Genomic DNA, 7,494 nt, shown 5'->3' on the forward strand with positions numbered 1-7,494 from the left:
CCTGTATGGAGAGATCAGTCAGGTTTGAGCGGAGGCCCCGGATGTTTGAGGTCCATACCGTTAATGAAGAGAGAGGGGGAGCATCGGGTACAAGACAGGCGAGGGGAGGAGTAGGGTAAGATGAAGGATGAGAGGGGGAGGGAGGGAGAGCAGTTGATAGTGTGTCAGAGATTGCAGAAGAGTTCCAAGAAAGGGAAGGATGAGGAGGATGAAGGGTTTGATGGTGAAGGGATGAGGCACAGTGAGGGGTTGTTTGAGGGGGGGGGCAGAGGAAAGTAGAAGGTTGGGGGGGGGGTGCAGGTATGAGATAGAAGGGAGACGAAGTGGGGAGGAGGCAGCTTTGAGGAGGAGGGGGGAGGAGGGAGAATTGGAGAGGAATGGTATGGGGGGAGATTTGAATGGGAGGGGTTGGGGGGGAGTTTTGAAGGGGAGGAGTGAGGGGGGAGTTTAGGAGGGGAGGGGAAAGGGGGGAGTTTAGGAGGGAAGGGGCAAGGGGGAAGTTTAGAAGTGGAGGGGCACGGGGGGAGTTTAGGAGTGTAGGGGCGAGGGGGGATTTGGAGGGGAGGGGCAAGGGGGGAGTATAGGAGGGGAAGGGCAAGGGGGGAGTTCAGGAGTTGAGGGGCAAGGGGGGGGATTTGGAGGGGAGGGGCAAGGGGGGAGTTTAGGAGGGGAAGGGCAAGGGGGGAGTTCAGGAGTGGAGGGGCAATGGGGGAGTTTAAGAGTGGAGGGGCAAGGGGGGAGTTTAGGAGTGTAGGTGCAAGGGAGGGATTTGGATGGGAAGGGCAAGAGGGGAGTTTAGAAAGTGGATGATTAATGAAAGACGAACATTGAAAACAAATTGGGTTTGTTGTGATTTTCAAGTTAGCAATCCGATTCAGAACGATGGAGGGATGGAATGAATGTGAATTTAGACCATGTAGTGAGGGAGACGTATAAGATATTGAATTTCTTTTTTTTGAAGTGGAATGAGTTGGAGAGGAAATTGAGAAAAGCCTTTTAAATAGGAAGAAAAACAGCGTGTTGTAAAATACCACTGAGTAAAACACTGAAGGGGAAAGGTTAAACATATTTAAATAATATTTAAACAGAACCGTGAACAATCTTATATGCACAAAATACCAACGGGGGGAGAGCCGAGAGGGACCACCACGAGTCACGTGAACAGGGCAAACGGTGGATGGCAAGGAGATAATGGGGGCGGGGCGAACAGCACACCTGGACAGAAAATACAGGATGAGACAACAGTACGCGTGGAGAAAGGAAAATAAATGTTTTTTGTTTTTTTTGTTTTTTTGGGGGGGCGGGGGGGGGTGGGGATTTAGAACGTTAGACAGAGTATTATGTTCGGGGTAGAAGGGAAAAAACTAAGAGCCAAGCAAAACACGCTTAAGTTAACAAACACCGATTAAAGAATAAAGCCCCTGTATGTCTCACCTGGTCAGCCAAACCCTTGTCCCTTTTGGCACTGCACACCTGTAGACACATAGATAGGAACTTTATTGCAACATTAAATTCCCTTCCCTGACAATGACTTCAGAAGGAACAGGCAAATCAACCAGGCCAAGACACTGCCGATGATGGCCGCCGCCGCTACACCTCCGGCGGCAGAGGAACATCGAGTAGCACGAGCTATTACCACGCTACGGGCTAGTGATTGGTCAGCGCGCCAGGCGCGAACCTCCAGCCAATGAGTGCAGGAGGCGCCCCACGGCTAGATCTTTCAGCATTCTTTATCGACTCATCACGGTCGACATCAAACACGATATCAATCCTCTGGCTGTTGGTGCCCTCATGAAGTGCTAAGGTGAGACAACTTTCTGCAAGCTCTGCAAATGTTTGATTGTCCCCTTTCAATCGCTGAACCAAACTCATTCCATCAATGATAGTAGCGGATGGCTGTGGGATGGTTTCAGCAGAATCGATATCCTTCACCAATGCTTTGGCAAGAGCTGATTTTTTTTTTTTGTTGTTGTATACTGAATCGAGGCTCGTGGAAGAGCTAACATTTATTTCACAAACAAATCAACCAGACAAACAAAATATACAAAAAGAGGGAGCGGAAGACAAGATGGGGAGCGAGGGGAAGCACACAACCACAACATTTGAGAGCAGGGAGAAGTGTGGGAGGGAGAGGGCTTGGGGGGAGGAGGCGTGGGAAGGGGGAGGGGGGGGGGGAGAGGTATAAAACACAAGGGGACCGAAATTAGCGGGGGTAGAAAAGATCAAGGATTTGGATGGGGGAGGATAAGAGATGGTGGTGAACAGCTGTTTTAAAGACCTGGAGGGTGGAGTGGGATTGAAGAGAGTGAGGGAGTTTGTTCCAGAGGCGGGAGAAAAGAGGAATGAAGGAGTGAAGGTGAGCAGAAAGTCTTGATTTTGGCAGTTTAACCATAAGAGGGTTGCAGGCAGATCTTGTGCGACCTGTAGGAATATTTGGGGGACAGAGCCCAGAGAGACCTGGGGGGGCAAGGCCAGAGAGGAGTCGGTAGAAGACGGAAAGACCACCAACCTGCCTGTGGTGAGTGAGTGAAAAGCCCTTGGAGTTAGCTTCATCGCGGGAGATTCCAATGATTCTGAACGCTTTGGTTTCAACAGCGTGAAGACGAGCTAGGTATGAGGCAGGAGCACCAGACCAGAGGGGAGAGCAGTATTCCATAGAGCTGCGGATGAAAACCTTGTATGTGGTGAGGAGCTCAGGTGTGCCAAGGAAGGACTTCGCACGACGGAGGATGCCCAGTCGGTGACTGGCTTTGGAGGCCAGATTTCAAATGTGGTTTTCCTAGGAAAGATCATGGCAGATAGTGAGACCCAAAAGCTTGAGTGACAGAACTTCTTGGAGAGGATTATTCAGAAAGGGGATGGGAGGGTTGTCCAGTCGGTCTTTTCGGAGAGACATCGTAAGAGTGTGAGATTTGTCAGGATTGAAAGACATGTTCCACTTGTTTGCCCAGTCTGTGATTTTGTCCAGGTCTTCAGAGAGTGAGGAGGCTGCAGACTGCCGATCTGAGGGATGAGGAATGGAGCGGCATAGAGTGGAGTCATCAGCAAAGAGGTGGAGAGGATTTTCAAGAGAGTCAGAGAGATCATTGATTAAAACCAGAAAAAGCACAGGGCCCAGAACACTGCATTGGGGAACTCCAGCCTGAACAGAAAAGGGAAATGAGAGAAAACCATTCAGGGCCACACGTTGACGACGACTGGAGAGGAAGTCCACAAGCTACGTAAATGAACACTCGGTTTACTCTGTGCACATTGCACATAATGTGCAGCAAATTTCACCTCCCTGCACCTTATATATATATATATATATATATATATATATATATATATATATATATATATATATATATAAATTTATATATATATATATATATATATATATATATATATATATATATATATATATATATATATATATATTGTTGCGGATATGAGGACTGTATATTTTTTTTCATTGTGTGAATTATTATTATTGTTTATTCTGCGCCTCCTGCCTCCGGAGCTGTGTAAAGGTCAAAGGGCATCCCATAATTAGTCCATAAAGCATCCACACCACAGCCAATCATGGAATACCCCTGTTCAATAGTTATATCTTATTATGTGTTTTAGGGTAAGGCTGTGTCTCCCATTAATTGAAATACTCCATTCCACCAGTGAAAGAGATAGATTCCCTTCATTCCCACTCCCAACACTTCCATCCCCCCCTTTTCGTCAATTGCAATTCGCATTGCCAACTGCATGTTGGGCGGTTTTCCCTTCATCCGCCATTGACCACGAGGCAGGGTTGGGGAAGAAAGGCGGGTCCCCACCTCGTCATAGAGGGGAGGAGTGAGTCAGCCCCACTCAACCAACCACGAACAAGGGGTTGGACCTGGAGAGGGTGTGGAGAGAAACATCGAGGAGGTTCGCGAAGGTTGAGGGGCGGGGCCTATATAACCCGCAGGCAGGGCGTGTCCAAGGCAGATGAGCTTGGACGGGATGAGCTATGACAAGAGCGGAGTGTGTGGTTTTTTTAGTCAGAGCTGGGTTGGTCGTCAGTGGTGGTCAGTGTTTGCGTAGAGTGGAGGGGTTGCGTTGAGTTGTCGGTGGTGAGGAAGAGTTGGACTAAGCAAGAGAGAAAGAGTTCTGGAGTTAGTAAGAGAGAGAACCCGTCACGCGAGAGAACCCGTCACACCAGACCCCCCACCAGCAGCGTTGGCTTGGCTCCACCAAGCAGCTCCGACCCGCTACCCCGCGCACACGACAGGATCGGTGGCATCGGCGGCCGTCGAGGTCCAGCCCGACGTCCCGTGCGGGATCAAACGCCAGCCAGCTCCGGGCCTTCCTCCAGCCACCCACCTCCTGTCATTCCTGCCTGCAATTTCCATCCATTTGCGTATGTGAGTTTGTTTTGTTTGTGCTGTCCTGGGTAGTAACAATAAGTCTGTATAAGCTAAAGATTGCACTGTGTCACCTGCGTCTCATGTCCCTGTAAATAAACGTGACTGCTTGCTTCCTACTTATATGTGTCAATAATAAATCCAATTACTCTTCTGTACGTCTTCTCGTCTTATTCCTTTTCCTCTTTGCATTCGGTCGTTTTAGAGTTTTCCAGATTGGGCAGCTGCGGTGCGATACGGCCAAAGTTTGGGTGGAATCGGGTTCTAGTCGGGGAATAACTGTTCGGTCGCGGTCATACCAACTGCTCGGTCAAAATAACATCTTAACGGCGTCCGCAACAATTGGTGTCAGGGAGTGGGATACGAGGCCCGAAGCGCGCTTAACACGCTCAAAATTACAAAGTGCTGGAAATTTGTGTTGTTGTAAAGGAAAACCCGAATTTTGAAATCGCGCCATGGCTGGTCAAGGCGATCGGATGCCGGTGGGTGAGCTGGAGGAGGGGTTAGGAGTAACCCAGGATCAAATGGAGGGGAGCAATGAGGAGGCGGTTGAGGAAGTATCAGACGCACAAAATGGCGCTCTCGTGCACGTGGTATCAGACGCACAAAGTGGCAGCTCACACGAGCGTGGGGTAGCCGCGTCCGCTGCGCAAATAGCGGGAATTGATGTGCGGGACCTCATGGCGCAGATTAATGCAGCCATACTAATGGCAAATATGGGGCTAGAAGCAAAAATGGATGCTCAGGGTGAGCGAATGGGACAAATGGGGAACCGGCTGGATGCTCAGAGTGAGCAAATGAGGGTAATGGGGGGCGAAATGGGGGGCAAATGGGAGAAATGGGGGGCAAAATGGGAGAAATGGGGGGCAAAATGGGAGAAATGGGGGAACGGCTAGAAGCTAAATTAGAGGGGTTAGACAACGGGATAAAAGAGGTAAAGAATGGGTTAACGGGGGTGGAAAATAGAATGGCTGCCCAGGAGAATCAGTTAGAGGGGGTGAAAAATGGGTTAATGGGGTTAGAAAATAGGATGGAAGACAAATTGCGGGAAATAGGGGAGCAATTCGCCCGGGAAATCGAACAGATGGGGAACCAGATAGAGGAGGTGAAAATCGGGTTAGAAAGTAAATTGGATGCTCAGAGGGATGAATTGGGACAGATGAGGGTAGCATCCACAAAAGAGAGGGAGGAGATGAAAGAGGAGATACGACGAGGTGTAAGTGAGGAGGTCTCGGGGGTACGCGAGGAGGTAAAGCGAGGCGAAAAGCGTTTCGAGAAAGAGGTGAGGAATAATACGGCGAGGTTACAAGGGGGAATAGAAGATCTGACGGAGGAGGTGGAACAGCTGACGAAGGGACAAAAAGAACTAACGGAGCAGGTACAAAAGAACACTGCGGTACTAGGAGGGTTAAAAGCGACACAAAGAGACATCAAGGACGACTTAATAGCGACACAGAGGCAATGTCAGATGGTACGTGAGGGACTGACAATGAGGTTGGACGAGGTGACAGAGGTGATGGAGACGAAGGACCGGCAGGTGAGGATGCACATAGAGACGGTCACGGTAGCCTTAGAGGACGAACTTGAGGAGACGCACCGGGAAATAAAAGAGGTGAGCAAAAATTAGAGGAAGTGGAAGAAGAGGTGAGTGAGATTAAGAAGAGATGGACAGAAACTAAGAGAGAAATACGGGAGGAGGTGATGGAATATGTACAAGGTCGGTGCTCAACTCATGATGTGCTGCTCACTAACCAAATAAAGAGTTTGCAGGTGGCAAAAGAGGTGCGGAGACGAGGTGCCAAGGTGAGTGGCAAAATATTCGGCAATGTATATGATGTGAGGAAAGCTTCAGTCGGCTTGGGGATTGGTTTGGATCCGGGTGTTCGTGAAAGGCCGTTGGTGAAGTGTGGGACAGGTCTGGTGTGCTAAAAAAGAGGTGTGCGAGAATGTCCGACCATGGGGTGTGTGAGGAAAAAGTGCACGCCGAGGAGTGAGTGTGCCGTCAAGAGTGAGTTGGTCGAATCGCGTGTGCGAGGGGGTACATGGAAGCGCGGTGTGGTAAGTGTTACGGAGGAAGTAACGAAAGAGTGTGTGCAAGAGGATGCGCGAGAAAGGTGTGTAACGGACAGGTGCATGAGGAAAGAGTGCGCTGTCAAAAGTAAGGAAGGATGCACACCTGTGGTTAGTGTTACAGAGGATGTAACGGGAGAGGATGCGCGAGAAAGGTGTGTAACGGACAGGTGCATGAGGAAAGAGTGCGCTGTCGAGAGTAAGGGTGAGTGCGTTGTCAAGAGTGGTGGTGAGAGTAGTGAGAGTGGAACGGAGCGTGAGTTGGTTGTGACAGGTGAGCGAGGATGTACACCTGGAATGGAAGGAAGCACACCTGGAATGGTAGAGCGTGTATGGGAATGCACGCTGGAATTAGTAGTGAGGCACGTGGTTGGTTGTGCGAGTGAGAGCACACCTGTGATTGTCACAGAGGAGGTGACCGAGGAGGGGGCGCGAAGAGGTGTGTTGGTGAGGTGTGCGAGCGACGAGTGCATGCAAAGGTGTTCGGTGGTCAGGTGTGTGACCAAGTCTGTGAGCGGAATGAGTGTACCGAGGTGTGCAAGAGAAGGTGCAATGACGAGGAGCATGGGAATAGCTGGATGTATGAGCAAGAAAGGGGTAGCGTATGCATGTAAGCATGCAGGTGAGGCATCGACGGTAACCGGGTTAGCAGTTAGAGCGACATATAGCTGAATCGGGCCCTCGGTGCATGCCGGGCTTCGCGTGCCGCGAGAACCAGCCGGGATCCAAGCCACGGCTGGTTCGAAAGGACCGCCGTACGCGATCCACGCTGGGCCTCGCTTGGAACGGCCGCGTCCCTGCTCCACTAGGCGGAGCGGGCAGCCCGATAGGAAGGGTCGTCATGGCGACCACTTTTTATTGAGACGTGCCGGCAGGTCGAGATCGGGACATTGGATGGCTCCACGCCGAGGTGGTGCGTGGGATCTCGGCCCGGGTAAGCCCCCGTCCCTGCCCCGAATGCGGGACGTATCCAGCCGCTGGCACAAAACAACCCGCATTCATTGTTCGGCTGTACGAAGCTGAGCTTCAGAAGGGAATTGGCGCA

Source organism: Myxine glutinosa, chromosome 1 (genome assembly GCF_964187855.1).
Source record: "Myxine glutinosa chromosome 1, kmMyxGlut1.1, whole genome shotgun sequence".
In the NCBI taxonomy this organism is placed as follows: Eukaryota; Metazoa; Chordata; class Myxini; order Myxiniformes; family Myxinidae; genus Myxine; species Myxine glutinosa.